General features: G+C 35.5%; 1 protein-coding gene across 5 annotated transcripts in view; it reads right to left on the reverse strand.

Annotated features, from left to right (window-relative positions):
• The window catches only part of LOC145291278 (protein O-mannosyl-transferase TMTC1-like), a 163,098-nt gene extending 141,286 nt beyond the window's left edge, over positions 1-21,812 (reverse strand). The window contains exon 1 of one of the 5 annotated variants that reach the window (XM_080136916.1): positions 21,359-21,812. The gene's annotated coding sequence lies outside the window, so the exon portion shown is untranslated. Of the gene's footprint in view, positions 1-11,864; positions 12,029-21,358 lie in introns of those variants that run through there. The other 4 variants (XM_080136917.1, XM_080136921.1, XM_080136919.1 and 1 more) reach the window with 4 other exon arrangements.
• Positions 21,813-22,143: the final 331 nt, after the last annotated feature.

A 22,143-nucleotide genomic window follows, 5' to 3' on the forward strand; every position in this document is an offset into this window, starting at 1 on the left:
CTTGAAAAATGTAATTTAAACCCTAATTTTTTTTTCAATTAAAGGAGCAAAGACCAAATTTTAAAAAATAATATTTGTTTTTTTTTAAATCGGTTTTCTTTAAAAAAGATTTAAAGAAAATCAACGAAATTTTAGTTACTTCGAATATAAAAAATATATATAAATTCCAAAAAATCACTTACCTATAAAATATACTATTCAATGTGTACTTCCATTGTTAAGAATTTATCTATATTTATACTTATATTCCCTGTCCTTTTTAAATAAAATGCTTTTTTAAACAAGGATTAAAAAAAACAAACAAAAAAAACGTGAACCCAGATTTTTTTACTGTTCAAATAAAGGGAGACAAATCTGATTTTTTTTCGCGTTTATCTTACGGTGACTTATAAACGCCATAATAATATCTCTTTATTGCGTGCCAACCAAAATTAGTATTTTTGGGTCTTCGTAGCTTTTTATTGTTTTGGGCTCAAATAAAATTAAAATGTTTGACCCATGTCCATGTAACCTATATCTAAAATTTCAAGTGTTCAGACCAAAAATTGGCGGAGGAGTTTGATAGAGTCTGCAAAGGTCAACTCTGTAAGCTTTGACCTCTTGCCAGCCAAATTTTCGCCCCAAAACTGATTAAAAAGCTTGCTGCATGTCTGAATTTCAAATGCTTAGACCCCAAATTGGCTTAATAGTTTGCTAGAGACTACAGAGGTAAAATATTTTGAACTTTGACCCCTTGGAAGCCAAATTTTCAGCAAAAAAAAGATTAAAAAGATTGCCCTATGCCTGAATAAACTTTATGTAAAATTTCAAATGTGTAGACCAAAAATTGGCTGAGTAATTTGGTATAGACCGCAGAGGTAAATTTAAAAAAAACTTTGACCCCAATTATGACCAGAGGAGTTTGGTAGAGTTCTCAAAGGTCAAATCGTTGAACATTGACCCCCTAACAACCAAATTTCTGGCGGAAAACCGATTAAAAAGATTTTCCCAAATCTCAATGCCCCTTGTGTCAAATCTCGAGTTATTTGGTAGGGAAATGTGCACAGACAAACAGACAGACATTTTCACTTTTATACATAGATTTTTCTTTGTATCTGGGCGAGTCCAAGATTCCAGAGATGATAAGGGTCAAACCAACATAAGAATAAGGATAAATTAACAACTCAGTGAAGCTATTTTTAACCACGGTAAAGTTGATTATAGTCATTTCATACGACTGTCCAAAGTTGAGCACATTGTCAACAATAGGTATTATTATGTCTTAGTGGTAACTAATGTTGTGTTGTTGACAGATGTGAAATTAGAATAAGTCATTAAAATGCTGCGACAAGCTTACTAAAAAGAGAATTGTGACTAATTTTCTAACAAATCAATAAGATTTACTGTTTGACCGTTTTTATATTTAGATCAACCACAACAAATAGACTAAACAATGTTAAAGTAAAAGCGTAAAAGTTTACCTTAAAATCAATATTAATAAGAATGATGCAACGTTGTCCGGGAACCAACACGTTGTGGCCTCAGTCGCAAAGTATACAAAGAACAAAAAAGAACTTCAACTCGCTTTTTCTTTGTAACAACGACATATATTTTCTCATTGCCTCCCCGGAGTTAGACACAAGGTTGTTTTTTTTTTGGAAAATCCACCCCCTCCTCTCCCGCCAAAGGGGCACTTTGAATAAGAACAAAAAATAAAAATTGTCTCGATTAAGGATTTCCCCTCCACTAATTGAGGATAGAAAAGGTGAAGTGTAATATCAAAACAGATACTACACTTTGCTCCTAGCCAAAAGACCATGCTTATTTCCTCATTGTTACGAGCCTGACGTTACCTATGCGATCGTCATTTTGAGTGTCATTTATGCCTTCAATGTGATCTCGAACGTTCTCCACGTCTCTCCTGTGATCGTTATCTTTCTTTTTTTATGGTCTCTTTTTCTTTACTGGTAACGTCATTCCGCATGCATTTGCATATGCGTGTCTGCGCTATGTTACATCACCCTTGCGATCGTCTTTTTGAGGGTCATTCATGCCTTCAATGTGATCTCGAACGTTCTCCACGTCTCTCCTGTGATCGTTATCTTTCTGCGTTATGTTACATTAGTTTTCAATTAAAACTGCAAATATAAATAAATAAAAATGTAATGACTATACATCAGTAAAACACTACCGTGTTTGAATATATGGTTAAGTAGCAGTTTTAATCATTTAGAGCTGCTTTAAAGCTTCACCGTTCACTCACTTTTCGACTAAATTTCGAACAATTATTACAGTTTATAGATCACCTTCTCAGCTATATTAAGAAATTTTTTTTTTCAGTTTTCGTTCAGTAAAACAAAAGTTATGATGAATTTTCTGGTGTTCAAAATCGTAAAAATACGCAAGGAGGTGAGCGACGCTTTTTATGACTGGTTTCCATAGCAACCACGTCGCTTCAGTGACTACTGTTGTTACTAATTCGAAAAGAGAAGTAACAAGTGAAACAGAGAGAATGAAAGCATGAAGGGGAGATAATTTGGGGAATTTTATTGAAAGCAGACGAGTGCCGTACATTGTTATTACATATGTGTTTATGGGGGCAAAAAAATAAGACTGAAATTAAACAAAGAACGAGTGAATGAAGAACAAATGGATTACAATAAAAAAAAATGCGAGCATGAAGAGTAATATGGTTAAGCGTAAACATGGAAAAGTAAAGGAACAGATATTCTGGTAAAAAATATAATAAATTGATAACTTAAAATATTGCAGTATTCAGAATTTTTTGAACCATTCAATTTATAACATTATATAATCAGTTCTTAAAGCTGCAATGTTTTAAGTTATAAATATATTATATATTTTACTAGAATATCTTGTTTTCTCCTTTACCAGTTTTAACAACTAATCCTTTACTTTTTCATGTTTAAGCTTAACCATATTATGTTTCATGCTCGCATTTTTCTATTATAATATATATACATATATATATATATATATATATATATATATATATATATATAGTAGCATAAAATATATTGATAGACAGTAAGCGTCCAAGTTTCATTCACACAGGAAACATATACAAATTTAATGACTATATGTATAGGAACTAGAAATATAAATATATATATATATATATATATATATATATATATATATATATATATAAAAGTGAACGTGTCTGTGTGTCTGTGTACATTTCCCTACGCAATAACTCTCAAGACTCGAAATTTAATATACAGGGTACTGAGAGTTGGGAAAATCTATGTGATCAGTTTTCGGCCAGAAATTTGACTGTTAAGGGGTCAAAGTTCAACGATTTGACCTTTGAGAACTATACCAAACTCCTCCGACAATTTTGGGTCTAAACATTTGAAATTTTAGTTATAGGTTCCTTGGACATGGATCTAACTTAATAATTTGATTTGAGCCCAAAACAATAAATTTTAAGGGGTCATAATAGGGGTCAAATTTAAAAAAATTGACCGTTTTTTTTTTTTTTTTTTTTTTTTTTTTTTTTGCTTAACATACACCTCCAAACACTCGGGCAACGCTGGGCACCCATGCTAGTATGTATATATATATATATACATACACACACACACACGCAAGGCATATTACCCCTTGGAACATAATGGCTACTATTTGGAATCGTGTTTAACAAGAGACTGTGGGGAGTTGAACAGCATAATATTTGTTCACATTACATTTAAACTTTTGCAGGTAAGTATGGCCAGAGTACCACGAAATAAGGAAATTATAAAATCTAGCAGTTCAAGGGAAGAAACCAAATGAAAAAGTCTGATTAAAGAAGGAACATTTTCATTAAAGTTTACACTCTTATACAGTCTAATATATCAGTATATTTGAGTTGAGTTTTATCACCGCAGAAGCAGAACGGGCCAGCATATAAAATTAATGGTAGGTTTTCTGATAAGACAACGAATTTTTCTGTTTAGAGCACAACTGAATCATTATATTTTTGCATTTGAAATTTTAACTAATCCATTACACAACAATCTATCTATCTATAAAGTGAGAATGTGTATGTGTGTGGGGGGCACTTAACATATACTCAACAAATTTTTGATCTAAAGACTTGAAATTTAGTATATAGGTTATTAAGACATGTGGAAAACATTTTAATCGGTTTTTACCCGGGGAAAAAGGTTGATAAGGGGTCAAAATTGAAAAATCGGTACATGGGATGGGGGTCGTCAGATTCTTATCTGTTGGTCAATTGCTTCACAAATCCACATGCGTGAATCGTTCAGATGATAGATTACTTATTTAAGAATAAGTAGGTTTGAAAACTCTTTAAAAGGTTGTGTCAAACTGGCCTGATGGTTATCGTACTTGACTCACTGTTTAGATTTTTTTTTTAGTTACATTTTTACCTCAAACAAGGCACATTGCCACTTTGATGTAGGGGGCTACTATCAGGGACATAAGCTACACGGGTACTATGTGGGGAGTTGGGCAGCAAGATGTCGGTTCACATTACACTTGAACTTCTGCATGTCAGTACAGTTGAGGAAGCAGGAACCCAGAAGGGAATTCCAAAGTCTAGCAGTTCTGGGGAAGAAACTACTGGAGTAGAAGGCTCTCTTACATCTAGGGATTCTGCTGCTTGTCGGATTTGTCGGGTTATCTACGTTGAGAGGGCACAAGTGCTTGCAGTTCGTCACAGAGCATTCATCGTTAAAGCACTTGTAGAACAGGCAGAGGGATGCTACATTTCATCGATGGGACAGAGGCTGAAGCTTAGATGACAGGTCAGGACCTATCAGGTTGGCGACTCTTTTGAATGTTGTCTAGGAGCGAGAGACTAGTAGTAGATGCACCAGCCCAAATATGACAATAATACGTCATACATGGGCAAATGGTGGCCTTATAGAGGTACAGGATACTTTCGGGCGTTAGTAGCTTTCTAGCACGGTAGAAAGAACCAACCTTTTTCGCAGCGGTCCTGGCAATGCTCTCAATGTAATTTTTCCAACTCATGTTTCCTGTGAACGTTAGGCCGAGGAGTTTAAAAGATGTACTTTCAGATAAAGAGTCTTTGGCCATTGCTATTATGACACTATTAGTGTCATGAATGCATGCAGCGAGGTGCATATTGCAGTGAGTGGGGTAGGTTTGACCGGATGGGATAGAGGAAGAGAGGGCAGAACAGGGGGTGTTGATGTCTGAGTGGGACAAAACAGAAATGTCTATGGGATTTTGTCAGAAAGAGAAAAAACAATAATTGTTTTATCTCATTGTCGTTATATATCTGTTAACATGAAAGGTTGTTTTTAAAACCTCTGTTGAGAGGTATGAAGAGATCCAGAGATCCTTAGCTGATTAAGGCTGACAACTTAGAATGGGGGTCAAGGAGAGAGGGTCGCCGCCGGGCATTGTTCGACCTGGAATGACTAATCACTCTTAATTTGATAAGTAAACACCTCAGTTAAATGAGTGTTAAAATTTGGTAGAGATAAGCTCTAAGAGGCAGAAAGAAAGGGTGTTTGTAAATACTTTCTGAAGGAGAGGTGGGGAAAAAAAAAGGAATTCTAAAAAGAGTAGAGTCGTAGCCAGCGAACTGAATGGCTGGGCTCATCAAGCGCTCCTGATTTGGGAGCCCTCAGGGCCTGATGTTATGTTAAGTAGTCTGTGTTAATGGGATATCTGTGACTTTACTGGTCTTACATCGTTTCACGGCTATAGTCAGTCACCTCAATTTAGACAGTAGCTGTTATGAAGTAATGAAATTAATAAATAGTTTGTTATTGTTATAAACCGGAGTTCTGTTTGTTTGTGGTGAGGACTCTTCATTTTTCAGCAAGCCGCAAGGACCAGCGGAGTGATTGATGTACCTGGAGACTACCTACACAGGGTAGGAGACGATTCGATCGAGAGGCAAAGCGCGCCACCATGAAAACACAGTGGGTGAAGACGATCAACAGGCCGACTTGTGACAGGACAATGTACGATCGAAAGAACACCTGTCATATTGGGTGGAATCAGACGAGGTTAAGGACACCCGGTGTGGTTGGTTCAGGATCAGCCCCGTTATACTATTGGTGGTAGAGAAGATTTCTTGTAGTTATTGAAGGAAACAAGTTTAGTCTTGGCTGCATTGAAAGTGACCATCCATTTTTGTCCCCATTCCACTACAGATTGGAGGTCGTCCTCTAGTGTTTCTGCCATTTCTTTAGATATGTGTTCATTTGTTTTCCTGTCGTGTCTGTTATAGAGTGCGGTGTCATCAGCATATATACCCATCTCACAGACAATTTTGTCAGGGAGGTCATTTATGAATATCAGGAATAATAGAAGTCCAAGGATAGACCCTTGAGGCACTCCTGCATTTATAGCATATTGTTTAGATGTATGACCATCGAGGACAACCTGGATTTTTCTCTTATCTAAGAAGGATTTAATTATGTTAAGTATTCTTCCAGTGATACTGTATGATCTAATTTTCCTGAGGAGACCCTCATGCCATACCTTGTCAAAAGCCTTAGATATATCTAGAGCTACCGCTCTATCCTCCCCTGCTTTGTCAAGTGAATGGTATATACATTAAAAGATTACAGTTAGGACATATGCCGTGGAACGGGCTTGCCTAAATCCATATTGTTGGTCGGTCAGAAGTTCAGCATCTGGAAGGTGATGGACTAGAGCTTGGTTAATTATGGACTCAAATATTTTGGCAAAAAGTAGGAAGAGGCTAATGGGGCAGTAATTTACTGGGTCAATTCTTTCGCTAGAATTCTTGAAAACTGGTACCACAGAAGCAGTTTTCTAGCAGGCAGGAAAGCAAGATTCATTTAGGCATTTGTTGTAAAGTTTGGAGAGAACCGGAGCTATTTCGGTGGAGCACTTTTCTAATAGCACAGCCGGGATGAGGTCAGGTCCACATGCTTTTGACGTGTCAAGATTTTTTATGATAGCATACACCTAAGAAGGGGTGATTTTCAGATCGTCTAGTGTGGTGTCTGTCCACAAAGGAAAGTCAGGGAGGAGGTGGTTAGGAGGGTCCAGTGTAGAGTTGGAGGCAAACCGACTGGCAAGCATGTTAGCCTTCTCGGTTGCTGAGTAAAGAACCTCATGGTTGTTGAATAGTTGAGGAATTGTTGATTGCCCATTATTTACTACACTGTTGTAGATTTTTATTCACAAGAAGTGAAGTGGATAGAAGAAACATAATATTCGCATTCAAATGTCTCAAGTTTTTTTTCGTTTTTCTATTTCATTTTTTAAAGTAATTTAATGTTATATTTAATACCTTCGGTATTTCTGTTTATAAGAAATAAAAATTCTGCATTAATTAAAATATAATATTTATGCGTATTTTACGATGGGCAACGCCAGGCGGCCTGCTAGTATATTTATAAAAGTGGGAATGTGTGTGAGGACACTTCTCAATGTATATACTCAACGAATTTTTGATCTACGAACTTTAAATTTGGTATATAGGGTCTTCAGATATTTGGAAAACTTTAATCGGTTTGCACCCGGTAAAAAGGGCTGCTAAGGGGTCAAAATTGAAAAATTTACGTGAGGGGGAGGGTCATCGGATTTTTATCTGTCAACAGTTTCATGAATGTGCATGCACGAATCGTTCATGTGAAATCATTTTTTAAACGTGTCAAGCTGGCCTAATGGTTATCATACTTGATTTTAGGTTTTGGTTTCGATCTCAGCTCAAGTATTTTTTTTTTGACTTACAAGGAGTGAACCGTTTAAAAAAACATAATACATGTCTTAGTTTTTTCCACTTCATTTTTTAAAAAGGAATTTAACGTTACGTTTAATATGTATTTATAATGAATAAGAATTCTGCATTAATTAAAATATAATATTATGCATATTTTACAACCGGGCAACGACGGGCTAGTAATTTTATAAAATCAACAGTAGGTTCTCTACAGTGCAATACAAACTACAATGTATTGTGAACTAAGTCAGAAGAGGAAGGTATGTAAAGTTTCCTGCTAATGCACTGCGGAGAATCCCCGACTAGTTTGGGCACTCGATCGATCTGATAGAAAATCGTTGATTTCACAAACAATAAAAGTATTTGAAGCGTAGAACATTCATTGATCCTCATTGCATCCAGGGCAATGATAGGTGTCCCTGCTAGTATATTATATATTTTTCCCGGAATTTAAACTGCATTATTTTTATTTTTACATTTCTTTTATTCAAGCTTCTTCGGACAATATATTGGGGTTTTAGATATGTATGGCTAGGTTTCCTTTTTCTTATCTATTTGTCTTTCTGGTACCAAAGGTACTTAAGCTTCTATGCCTTTTTATTCTCATGGCATTTATATGTTAGTTAACATGTCACAGATTAAATCTTGTAATCGCATTATTATTAAATTTACGTATATATATATATTAATATTTTATTTCATTTTTTTTAATATATTATTAGTATAAATAATAACTGTATTGTTTATACATTTTATTATTGAGGAAATTATATTTTTCACTGGAAAGTCATGTACTTAACGGCTGTCCTGTTTTTAAATCTCCAAAAACAGCTACATAGTAAAAAGCTGATGATCCCAGTTTTCTATTTAAAATATTTTAGTTAAGGGTGTTTTTTTTTTTTTAATCCTTATATACTTGAATCCTTTTTCATAATTGTAGACTTTTGAGAAGTCGGCTTATGCAAGTGCTAAGTCTATTTAACAAAATTAGTTAATGTTTTCCTTTTTTTTTTTTTTCATCGTTATATAGTTGAATTCTATTTTGTAATTGTAAACTTTTAGACTTTTTAGATTAGGTGCTAAGCCTGCGATAGGTTAAATTTAGTTTTTTTTTTTTTTCCCCCAGGAATTTAAACTGCAATCTTTATGTTTGATCCTGGATATGACCTTACACTATATCTGATGGTAAGACCCCAGCTTGCGGGTTTTGGGGAGTGTGGAGCCACCCTTTAATTGCCATTGCTCCCAGGTCCACTCTGACCTGGAGTGGTAGTACCTGTTAGGGTCCCAACCATGTGTTGAATAGAAACCGACTTGAATATATATATTCTATTAAAAATTTTCCTTCCAAATAACTGGATTCGGCATTGAATAACCTGAAAAGGGTTGATATGCTGTAAAAAAAAAAAAACAACTAAACAGCAACTCTTTATTTCTACATTTTTTTTTTACTTGAAGCTTCTCTAGACTAATATATATATATATATATATATATATATACACACACTAGCATTTCAGCCCGGTGTTGCCCGGGTGGTTGGATATATCTGTTGAGCAAAAAAAAATAAATAAATTAAAAAAAAAAATAAATAAATTAAAAAAAAAAGTTGTAGTAGGAAGGCAGGCTCGAACCTGTACCGCGAAGGAGGAAAAGAACGGCAAAAAAACCCTGACGTCTTTGCTGTTACGACCACCGCCAAATCGGAAGTGACTTATGTTTAAATAAAGACTAGACAATCGAAAGGAGAGGATGAGTTTCAAAAATATCGGCGAAAAAAGCGATCCCCCCCTGTAGAAAAGTGCCCAGTGAAGATAGTAATGTTTTTAGCCAATTTTTCGATATTTGTCTGAAAGGTTGAACTTCAAAATGATACTAATCTTGGTAAAATCCGTCGCCTCTCTCGAAAGTGTTGGGCAGACATGCAAACATATATACATACATTCATTTATATATTGGTAACTAAAAATTTTCGACCCAAAATGATTAAAAAGCTTGCCCTATCTCTGAATATCCTTTATCAAATTTCAAATGTTTAGACCAGAAATTGTCTGAGTAATTTGGTAGAGACCGCAGAGGTCAATTTTTTTTTAAACATTGACCCTATTATGACTCCCTTAACATTTGTTTTGGGTTCAAATCAAGTTATTAAGTTAGATCCATGTCCAAGGAACCTATATCTAAAATTTCAAGTGTTTAGACCCAAAATTGTCGGAGGAGTTTGGTATAGTTCTCAAAGGTCAAATCGTTGAACTTTGACCCCTTAACAGTCAAATTTCTGGCCAAAAACGGATTACAAAGATTTTCCCAAATCTCAGTACCCTGTATATCAAATTTCGAGTCTGTAGACTCGAAAATTGACAGAGTTATTACATAGGAAAATGTATACAGACACACACATGTTCACTTTTATATATATAATAGATATAGTGGATGTTATGAAAAGTCGACAGAAAAGTGCAAGCAAATGTCCACAAATCACATTGAAAGGGGGAAGCTGTATGCTCTCATATTGCCACGACCAGTCAATGGCTTGCACAATGGAACAACTCCACATTTTCATGCATACTCACGAGTGCCGTTATAAAGGTAAGCCCCTATTTTTCAGCAGTCCGCATTAGCTAACGGCCTAACTAGCCCTAAACTGGTTTCTGACTCCCCCCATCTTTCTCTCTTTATTCCTATATTTCAATACAGACCATAATCCACACCCCTATTTTATTTAATTTACATGCACCTTAATTTTATTCCTTATTCCTATTTTTTATCCACATGTGACAGAACCTCATGATAATAATTTCCTATGACGCCAAGTACCTAAGATATTTTCATTACAAACTTAGCTTTCATATGAGCTGTATCGACTGAAGACGTCTCTAGTTACTAGAAGACCGAAACATGCCCATGAATGTGTAGTGACATATTAATGCTTATGTAAATAACAAATAGAAAGTATATCTTGCTCCACTTCCGCATTGAACACGCTTGTATTAACCTAGTTAAACTTCAGTGGTTACTTTACCTCTGAAAAATATTAACCTTAAATCATATATATATATATATATATATATATATACACTAGCAAAAGTACCCGTCGTTGACTGGGTTCAAAAACTGCCTACAGAAAATGGACTCTGATTTATGAAAGTATGATAGGTTATGAAAAGGAAGGGTTGTAAAGAGATAGCTTCGAATTTGGGGATATCAAAACCAAAGCAAAATATGATGAAAGTAAAAATAAAATAGATAAACCCCATAATTTATTATGCCATACCTGTTCACACTGAAACACTTATCACAATATTCTGTGGATCTATATTAAAAAACCTTGTTAAACTTTGTGACATATTTCCATTCTATGGAGGTCAGGCGCGAACGAACACCTCATAATTTTGTTATACCATATTTCTTCATACTGAAACATAATTATCAAAGTATACTTACGCAGATAGATATGAAAAGTCTTTAAAGTTTGTGCCTATTTCCATTCTATGGAGGCCAGGCGCGAACGCAGACCCCACAATTTTATTATACCATCCCTATTTAAGTTAAAACATACTTATCAAAGTATTCTTAATTTTTTATGTACATCTATAACAAAAACGTTTTTTTTTTTTTTAATTTTTTAATTTTTTATTTCCATACTTTGGGGGCCAGGCGCGAACGCAGACCCCACAATTTAGATGAACCGCCGTTCTGCCAAATCAAACATACCCATTCCTGTGTCTCGATACATCTATCATTATCTGTAATCAGTTTTTTAAAATAGTCAACCATATAGGAGCCTATTCGTGACCACACACACACACACACACAGCTTTATATTATAGATAATATTATAGATATATGAATAAGGAATAAAATAAAAAAATATATGAAGACAGAATTCGCATACATTTTAATTTTATTCCTTTTTTAAATATACCTCCTGATAATAATTTATCAAGACTGTTTAGTGACATATCAATGCTTATGTAAAAACAAATAAAAAGTATATTTTTTTCTATTTCAGTATTGAGCACTCTTGTGTTAACCTCGTTAAAACTTCATTGGTTATTTTACCGCTGGAAAACATTAATCTTATATATATATATATATATATATATATATATATATATATTACACACACAACTTAATATACTTGAACAAGAGTAAACTATGGAACGTTATTTTACTTACTGTTTTCTTAGATTATATTCGGGGAAATCCGTTCTTTTCCTAACGCTTCTTACGCTTGTTCGGTTTTGTTGTTTTTCTTCATAATTCAGCGAGAAGATCTCGGGATTATATAAATACCATCTTAAGGCCAACGGATGGTCGAATCAATATCAGCGAATCAGTATAAGCGGAAGGTTAAATGCTAAGCACATTTCGTGTGTATGTGTGTGTGTGTGTGTGTGTGTGTTGATTCATTCACTAGATTCAGCCTGTTTAATAATCAGAGGCTTTGAAGGTCAGCGAAAAAGAGAGCAACATTAACAACTAAGGAGGTGGGTAATTCAATATATATATATATATATATATATATATATATATATATATACGCGCGTGCGCGCGCACACACACACACATACACACACTTAAAAGTAGCCCAGAAAATGTAGTAGAGAGGAGGAACATTCTTTTATTAGTCTTATAAAAGATGCTGGAAGTGCTCTCCGTTTACGTCCATGCATTTCTGATCACGTTTAACAACGTTTGCAGATACTGCCTATGGATCTTCTCTGGTAATTCTCCTGATAACGTTGGTGATGTTCCCCTTTAGTTGGTCTAGATTGTAAGGATTATTTGCATAAACTCTTTGTTTTAAAATCCCCCCAAAGATAAAAATCACATAATGACAAGTCCGGAGAAAGTGGTGGCCATAACCCTCTTCCATAAACATATCATGAACTCGTGTCAGTGATCTGTGAGACGTGTGACATGTAGCGCCATCTTGTTGGAAAAAGAATTGTATTTTGTCTTGTGGTGTCAGTTGGTCGTTAAGAGAAATATTAGAGAGATCGGACTACTTTTAAGTGGGTCGACTTGTTATATTATATACAGCAGTCCTGTTTTTTAATCTCCGAAACAGTTACATGGTAAGCAGCTGATGATCCCCGTTTTCTATTTACGAAATTATAGTTAAGGTTTTCTCTTTTCATCCTTATGTAGTTAAATTCTGTTTTAAAATCAAAGACTTTTGAGAAATCGGCTTATGCAAGTACTACGAGGGGCGTGCACTAAGTAATGCCCCTGATCCACTTCCCATAGCAGTAGAGCAACGAAACTTGACACAGTTATTAGTCTTTCTCTACAGAGGAACCACCCAGAGTTATGCATTTCTCCCATCGTTTGATGCAGCTCTGGAGACCCTTTTTGTAGAAAACCTCCAACCACAACGTGACTTCAGAAATCAAGGCTGCATCATCTGAGAAACGCTTTTCTTTCAAAAACAACTTCATGGCTGGGAAAAGGTGAAAGTCAGAGGGTGCAAGGTCAGGAGAGTAGGGAGGATAGGGTAGGATTTCATAACCACATGCCCATGTTTCTGATCTGGCAACATGCAAGTTGTAGACTGAAGTGTTGTCCTGCAGGAGGAGGGTACCTTTGCTGATCTTGCCCCGCCTCTTGATTTTGATAGCTTCCCTTAATTTCCTCAAAAGTGAAGCATAATAGGCTCCTGTAATTGTGGTACCCTTTTCCAGGAAATCTGTCATCACTACTCCGTCATGGTCCCAGAAGTCTGTGAGCATGACCTTGCCTTCTTTGGAGGTGGTGAGTCCAAGTGCTTCCACTGCATTGACTGGGTTTTGGTCTCTGGATCATAGTGATGGACCCAGGTTTCATCCTGTGTCATCCGGCTTTTGAAAAACTTTGACTCATCTTCTTGGCACATCTCCAAATTCATCCTCGAGCACTCGACGCGTTCTCGCTTCTGGAATGGTGTGAGCAACCTGGGAATCCATCTAGCAGACACCTTATGCATATGCAAATGGTCATGAATGATAGTTTCCACTGACCCTGTACTAATCTTGACATCTTGGGCTATTTGGCGAATAGTAATGTGCCGATCTTCCAAAATGGCAGCCTCAGCTAGACAGACAGATGCCTCATCAATGGCAGAAGGAGGGGAGGGGGCGACATGGTCTGGGAGCTGTTTCCACAGACTACCGGCCATGTTTGAATTCACGATGCCAGCGTTTTACAAGGTCATATGATGGGGCATTATCACCATAAGTTACATTTCATCAAAAGTCTCCTGTGGTGTGCGTCCTTTCAAATACAAAAACCGGATCACTGCTCGATATTCAACAGGCTCCATTTCACACCTGACTCAGTTCAAACACTTGTAAAACAGAAACCACGATTAGTTCAGAGCTGTAATTTGCCACATAACCTGTAGAGATATAAATCATTGCACATGCAACATTTCAGCTAGATCAGACAATTGGAAGTGGGTTAGGGGCATTACTTATTGCACGCCCCTCGTAAGTCTATTTCTATTTAACAATTTTAGTTAAGGCTTTTTTCCCCTCCATTCTTATATAAAATGAATTCTCTTTTGTCATTATAAAACTTTTAGAAGTCGGATTATGTAGGTGCTAAGTTCGTGATAGGTTAAAGTTAATATTTTTTTTCCTTCCGGGATATAATAGAGGGAATTAGACATGGAGTCTAAAGAGCAGAGTTTATTTTAATGCATTAGTAAATGTATTAATACTTTTAAAAGAAACAGTGCCGATTGAAACTGGTTTTTAATTCACAATTATGAATCGTTTTAATATATATATATATATATATATATATATATATATATATATATATATATATATATATATATATGTCTAGGTTAAGAATGTATTCGTAGGATAAAATCCAAAGAATATCTGCTGTGTTTATATAATAGTGCTCAATAATAAAACTATATATATCAATATTTATCGATACAGACATGCATAGGCTTTGTTACACTTGCATGACAATGTTTCGATCTGTAGTTTTTAATAACTAAGATATCATCAAGCAAAAAAAAAAAAAAAAAAAAAAAGAAAAAAGTCTGCTTTCTCCTTTAGATGAGAAACGGGAACATGATGCGAACAGTAGTCTGAATAATCCAAATAAGACTTGGGAGCATTTAAACTGTCGAATAGAAAATCATTTGTTGCTTTAAAATCCTTAGCATGTGTCTGGTGCATTAAAAGCTTTGGAAGGCATTCAATAATTTTATAAATAGAGATTAAAACAATATTACCTTTAAATCGTGCATAAATAAACGATTTGGTTCAGTTAATAATTTAATGAGCAAACGTAACTCTTGCTTCCCCCCCTTTTATTTTTGTCTTTTAGTCCTCACATTCCAGGATCGATGTTTCTGACAAAGAGGGAATAATTGCTGTTTTCTGGGTCAGAATCTATTCAATCTAACATTTATCATTGGCAAGTATTTGACATTGCAGCACTATTTTTTTTTTAGCCCTCTTACATGAAGTTTCTTCATACCTTGGCTGGAACGGTTTTCGTAAAAAATACCAAAAAAACAAAACGGAAGCAGTAGAATGAGATTGTATAAATCCGTATGGTTGGGCAGAAAGAATTTAGCATATTGGAGATGCTGATTTATTGCAAGATTCAAATATTTTAATCAATAAGAGTAAAAAAAAAAAAAAAACCCACACACACACACTTTTTAAGCGGAGGGGTCAGTTATTTCAAAGTTCTTGAAACCTGGTGCTACAGAAACAATTTTCCATTTATCAGGGAAGCAAGATTCAGCAGGGCATTCGTTAGAATTCGAAGAGGACAGTGGCTAGCTCAGAAGAGAATTTCTTTATTACTAAGTGACGTGGTCCCTAGCTTTGGCACAGTCCATCTTAGACGCCGACACAGTCTGTGTGTATAGCCAAGAATCACACAGACTTGCTTCCCTCAACCCAAAAGAATACGATGGGGATGGGGGGGGGTGTTATTAAAGCAATGTGTGTCAAACTTTTGGTAATTTTCCTTATAGGAATTTTAGACCGCGTTCGCTTACTATTTTCACATATATGTGTTACGTTTTGAAGCTTGAAACGATTTTCATTGGTTGAAAAATATTTTGAGTTAACACCTTCCTGTGACAACTTCCTTGCTTTGGGGAGTGAGGAGGAAAGCGAATTCTAAACGAAGCAGAGAAGAAAGAGTGTAGCAATTATAACCATTTGCTTTTTAATGTTCATACTCAATTCACGACTTCGCCACAACTATAACAGGGATAAGATCTGGTCCACATAGTTTGTAAGTGGAAAGTTTTTTTTTTTTAATGATGTGCTGGACATGGGAAGAGGAGTATCAGATCTTCTAATATGGTTTCTGTCTGTGGTGGGAAATTAGGAAGGGTGTGGTTTATAGACTTGAAGGTGGAATTTAAGGCAAACTGCTGGGTAAGCTGTTTGGACTTATCAGTTGTTATGCAAGCGACATCTTGGTGGTCGGATAGCAGTAGAGTTTTCATCACATAGCATCATAGGTTAGTCTGTGAAATTCGAGATTTAACGATTTTGTAGAGTTTATAAATCTCAATAATAAACGCTAACTTGTTAATGATGAACGTTAACTTGTAATAGATGGACATCGTAAGAGTCAGTCTGAAGTATTGACAGAGAATCCCGAATCGAATTTGAAAGTTGTGTAAAAAATAAAATAAGGCAGACGACAATAAGTATGAGGAGGTTATGATTAAAAAAAAGTTAGAATTATTGTAGATTAACACGTTCTGCTAATTCATCCTTCAAAACAATAAAAAATTATTTTAGAATTTAGAGTGGAGGATCATTTAGCACATACATTGACCCATTTCCGGGCCGTTTTAGCGTTTTAGGATACTAGTTAACAATTTTTTTTTTTTTATATATAGGAGATAAATCATATGCTATTTTTTTTTTTTTTAGGCGGGAATATTTTTAAGCGATCTACGAAACTGATCTCCACACTCTAAATTCTAAAATACTTTTTTTTTTTTTTTTTTTACTTTCACTTTCCTATAAGTTTTATATGTCCACACGTTATGAACTACAAAAAATAAAAAAAATAAAAAAATCTTTTTGATTTAGAAGGGGGACAGCTGGTGATTCAGCGGAGAGCGTATTTTACAAAAATAAATAAATAAATAATGAATAAATAAAATAAAATAAAGTTGAAAAACTAAAAGAGAAGGTGGGCAGAAACAAGACCGTCTTAAAAGACAAGATTTATTTATAACGAAGGCCACGGCAGAAATCAGAAGCTCATAGTATTAATGCTTGAGTTCCTCAGGGGTCCATCCTGGGTCTAACTCTTCCTGATCTACATTAACGATCTTCTAAATCACATCCTTAGATCATTCGTAGACATTTTTGCTGACGACACTACCATCTATGGTAGCACATCTAAGGCCGTAAACGACCACGTTATCTATGATTCTCTCTCCTCTAATCAATGTGGTACAATGGGGGGGGGGTGACTTGTTACTTTTAATGCATCTAAAATCAAGCTTCTATCTTTACATTATCAACGTTCTGATCCCCATCTGGCGTCAACTGAAATTAATGGCTCTCGTCTTGGGGAGGCTCTATGTTTTGACAAGTTTCTGGGCTTGACCTTTACTCCTGATCTAAAATCACATGTTTTGCCAAGGTTGGTGGAAAAGTAATGGGATCCCTCTATCGATCCAGTATATATCTAACTTCTGATGCAATACTCTACCTATATAAGAGCCAGGTACATCCAAGGATGAAGTATTGCTGTCACATCTGGGCAGGAGCTGCTAGGAAGACCTTATCTTGCCTTGACGGAGTTCAGAATAGACTAGTGGGGGATGCCCTTATTTCTTCCCTGCAACCTCTTTCTCACAGAAGAGACGTTGCGAGCCTGTCTGTTTTATCGTTATTTTCATGGCAAGTGATTGTCTGAGCTCCAATCTATAGTCCCCCCTCGCCAAACATTCACGAGAAACACTAGTTTGGCTGAAAACACTATCAATACTTTTTCCCACTCTTTATCTGTGCCTAAACCTTAACGTAGATTCCAGAACTGCACACCTCTTCCGTTTACCTGCTTTCCAACTGACTACACTATAGTCGTCTTCAAGTCCAGTGTGAACAAGTTCTTGATGAGCCGTTCCCCTTAAGTAATCCAATTTTACCCAATTTACACTTCTAACGATTACTATTATATTGACTATTTAACCCTTATCCTCGAGTGACCTCTGGGCCTTGATAAGTGGTGATTTCCTTGTATAAAAAAAAAAAAAAAAAAAAAAAAAAAATCGAAAAATACTTCGTCGGCCATTTCCAGGACCGACTCAGGATTATCCGTCAATACTCGAACTGACTTCTGTATTTACTGTACGCATTTGTTCCAAAATACTAAATGTTTATTGGAGATCTTTTCAACTGTGTCACTGCGCGTTGGAAACAATCCTCGACGCTATTACAGAACAAGACTCATATCTACACGAATGTTTCGTATTGCGATTTACGAAACAGATCGGAAATGGAAGAAACAATTTACAATTTTAAAGCCACGAAAAAGAAAAAAAAAAGTGAAAAGGTAGACGACACTAAGAGTATGCGAATGCAAGGGTTGGGTTAGCGCTAAAAAAAAAATCTAGCCCCTAAAACTAAACAAACTTTAAAAAATCCTCGAAAAACAAGTAAATAAACAAAATAAGTTAAATTCTTCAACCCATTAACGGAGGGTGTTAATTAATTGACCATAATCTTTAGTATGGGGGGGGGGCATTTAATGTAATTACTAATTGATTATTGACGAATGTTTTCTACTGCGATTTACGGAACAGGCCGGAAATGGTAGAAAAGGTTTACAATTTGAAAGCCGCGAAAAAGAAAAAAGTGAAACAGCAGACGACATTAAAGGTATACGAATATATGGGTTAGATTAACGCTAAAAAAAAAACAAAAAACAAAACAAAAAACCCCGAAAAACTAGTTCCTCAAAATAAAAAAATACTTTAAAAAAATCGAAAAATAAGTAAATAAATAAAATAAGTTGATTCAATTATTCAATCCATTATTAAAAACGATGGGTGTTAATTGATCATAATCTTTAGTCTAGAAAAAAAAAAAAAAAGAAGGTTGTTTCATTTGATGTCATTACTAATTAACTATTCGACAACAAGTCGGCCATTTCTGGTCTGTTCCATAAATAACAATCGGAAATATTAGGGGCGAGAGGGGCCCTGTTCTATAGGAGTACCCAGCTCTCTCCACACACAAAAATATTGATTCGCCTTGCAATGTTGCTAAATGCGTAGTTATTCCCTCCCCACTCCTCATCTCTCTATGTGATAGATGCATAATTTGAATTACATACGGAACGAACGAAAGAAGCGATCAATGAACGATGAATGAATACAAGAAAAAATAAGAAAAGATAAAAACAAAGAATGATTTATTGATACAACCGTGAAACAGTCACACTCTACTTTGTTCGGATCTACGATCAAAGCGTAGCTTCAGTTCTGTTCTCGTAAAACAATGTCTCGACGGCGGCAATATTTTTTCTTGCGTCATCCAGAGTGCCCCCCCCTTTTTTTTCAGAACTCGACATTCCTTACATAAAAAAAAAAAAAAAATGATCTTCTGTCTAACTTTAACCTCGTGGGGAGGCAAGTAAATATGGACAACATTCGTCATGACCGCCTCTTCATAGGGGGGGGGATTGAATGGATTTATTGCTCGGCTCGTCAGATACTCCGTTATTCGTAATGGAGATTGGAGTGCCGACGGGAATAAACAATTATTGTTATTTATATCCAGCCAGCGTGCCCCTCTTGGGGGAGTGGATATCCTCACATTAAAAACCGATCTTGTGTCCTATTTTGTTCGTGCGGGGAGATAATTGAATTAAGACTTTGGGTTCTAAACTTTACTTCTAGGCAGAAATTGCCTTCAAATGTATATTTTAGATTTCGAAATTAACATTGTTTTTTTGTTTTTTTTTATCCCATTTATTATATATGAGGTCACGGCGATTTCTGTGGCTTTACAAAATTCAAATGATTTTGAAGCCTTTAAACTGTCAATTCGAAAATAATTCAGCTTGATTTCGAATATTTTTATATATTTATATATATCATTCACGTCTATCCGATAGGGGGGTTGAGAGAGTTATCACCCGGACTTATGGTTAATCGTAGAATTAAGCAACGGTTTATTTTTTTTTTAAGTTCTTGAAAATTGCTAATTTAATCACCTGAAGATATTGCAACATTATAAAACAGATAAAATACGATACTTCTACAGAATTTGAACGGAACTATTAATTAAATACTTCAGGCTTTTTTTTTTTTTTGTTTTTTTACAAAACCTTAGCTAAAGTTCAAGCACAAGTCGGTTTGATTCGGTTCAAATTCGGTAGAAGCAAGCACGCGTGCACGCACGCACACACACACACACACACAACAAAAAACAACAAAAAAAAAAAAACTATAAACATTTAACATCACCAAAACATGATCGGAGAAAGAGGGATTCTATGAAATTAAGATACATCATTTTTCACCTCAACCAAAGAAACACCATTTATAAAAGACTGACTGGAAGGACAAACCCTTTCTTATTTTCTAACCGAATCGAAGCAAGTTATAAACATTCAATTGATTCATTCCTTATCAAAAACATGACCACGTGAAAGTTTCAGTACGGAGAGTGTGCCAGCAGCAGACATAGCATCGTGACTTGTTATCACTTACTTGATCTCATTGCGAAATCTAGAAGAATGCGTAGAGACAAAAACTATTTTTTAAAACTCTTGACTTAAACAACATATGAAGAAATAGAAAGGGGGGGGAATCGTAATTTTATTATTTTTTGTTCTGTTCAACGAGGAACGGAGTTAAGAACGTCATTGGGCAATTATTAACAAGATCGACAGAAGAACGAGTACATTTTGGTATATATTTTTTAAGTTCGTAGTTTGGATTTACAATAAACCAAAGGTATTTGTGGACAATAAAACAAATGTATAGTCATTTTTCGAAAAAAAAAAAAAAAAAAAAATGTCTTACACATACTCTGGCCATTTCTCCCCCCCCCACAGTATGAAAATATGGCAATTAAGCTACACAGAAATATGGACGTTTCTGTGTGCCTTATTTTCATTTACTAAGCTCTATTCACGTATTGTGTACTTTTAATTTTATGGAAATCGCCCCAGACAAGGCATGAAGCCACCGGATATAAGCAACTAATAAGAGTTATGCTTAGTTCGGCAAAACCACCTTAGTTCGGTTCAAATTTTGTAGAAGCACTATAGACACACACTTTTGCTGAACTAAACCTAAAGCTTAGGTTAGGGTAAAAAAAAAAAAATCATTCGGTTCAAATTCTGCAGGAGCAATATGTTTACCTGTTGTACAAGACGAAATGTATGCCAACAATTAACGTTTTTTGCGTTTTCTTTTTAAATTCCAACTTAATTGGTGGTGGTGCGACTGGTGGTGCGAACGAAAAAGAACATAATTATTAGGGCTAGGACAACAGCATATTCTTTTCATTGTTTTGGCTCTCGAGTGTGTATCCGTTCATATCTTATATACTTTTATATACAGTGGATGTGCTCGGTTGTCTAACTGTGTCGGATATATACACAATGAAAAGAATATTCTGTTGTCACAGCCCTAATACTTATTGCAAAAAACAAAAGCGAGTTACCTGTTTAGTTTTAATGGCGAGGAGATACCAGAATCACCATATTAAAGTATTAAGTAAGTTGGTCAGTCTTATATGGTTGTCACAAGAGACTTCTCCACTCCACTTCTTGGTAATTATCCTAGGAAGGTGTGACCAAATGGAGGGAGGGGGCGATTGAACTCGACCGATCTGTTAGTCACTTTAAACGGGAAGGGGAGCAGGGAGCACCTGTCTCCCCGCAGCTTGTATTCATTCATTAGAGCAATACTTTCCGTCCGCATTCAGAGCTAACATCCTTGACAATATCCATCTTTAACACATGCTCAGTAGAGTTAGGGTGAAGAAAGAAAGAAAGAAAGAAAAAAGAAGAAGAAAGTAGACGCAACGGCGCAACGCAACACATGACATCGATCTTTTTCCTTATGTAGATTGAATTGCTTTTAACGGCTGTTAGCTTTTCTTTCTCTTTTTTTTTTTTATCAGCGTGGCCGTGACATTAGAGTGACCGTAACTAACGTTATGTTCACATATGAGTATAACTTTGTTCCGTTTACATACGTAACAATTTCGAAATGCCAAAAAAATAATTGGTTCCCCTCCTGTACAGACTCGAGATTTGACATAAGGGGTATTGAGATTTGGAAAAATCTTTTTAATAGGGTTTCAGCCAGAAATTTGGCTGTCAAGGGGTCAAAGTTCAACGATTTTTCCTTCGAAAACTCTACCAAACTCCTTCGCCAATTTTGGGTCTAAACATTTGAAATTTTAGAAGTAGGTTACTTGGACATGGATCAAACGTTTTAACT

The sequence above is a fragment of the Euprymna scolopes genome, chromosome 12 (assembly GCF_053919585.1).
Source record: "Euprymna scolopes isolate OS-2025 chromosome 12, ASM5391958v1, whole genome shotgun sequence".
NCBI lineage: Eukaryota > Metazoa > Mollusca > Cephalopoda > Sepiida > Sepiolidae > Euprymna > Euprymna scolopes.